Below are 441 nucleotides of genomic sequence, written 5' to 3'. Positions count from 1 at the left end.
TTTCGCTTTGAACAATGCAGTGTATGCGTCTACCGGCTACAAACCGTTCTACGTGAACATGCTTGTTAATCCTTGCGTCTCGCTGACGCCGCCATCCCATGGCTCAGAGTTTGATGGGGGGAATAGCCGAACTGCTGCTGTCAACCCCCTCATTGTCCGTAAGGAAGTCAATGACTTCCTGTCCGCTAGACTGAAAGTCCCACGACACGTTCGCGATGCGATGGCTGAAAGCCAAGACATGCAGATGGAATATTTGGAAGGAAAAGGTAGTGGAGATAATCGAAACTCTGAGGTCTGAGACCTGGTTTTATTAAATGCAAAAAACCTCCCTACACATGCAGTCTTTGCTGTCTTCAAGACAAAGCTCCGCCCACGGTTTAAGGTCGTGGCCAAGCGAGGACTTGCGAATACGCTAAACCTTCCAAGAAAGATACACACCCA

Source organism: Plasmopara halstedii (assembly GCF_900000015.1).
Source record: "Plasmopara halstedii genome assembly, contig: Scaffold_672, whole genome shotgun sequence".
NCBI classification, from domain to species: Eukaryota; Oomycota; class Peronosporomycetes; order Peronosporales; family Peronosporaceae; genus Plasmopara; species Plasmopara halstedii.
The sequence above is the reverse complement of the archived record's forward strand: the minus strand, read 5'-3'. Positions refer to the sequence as shown.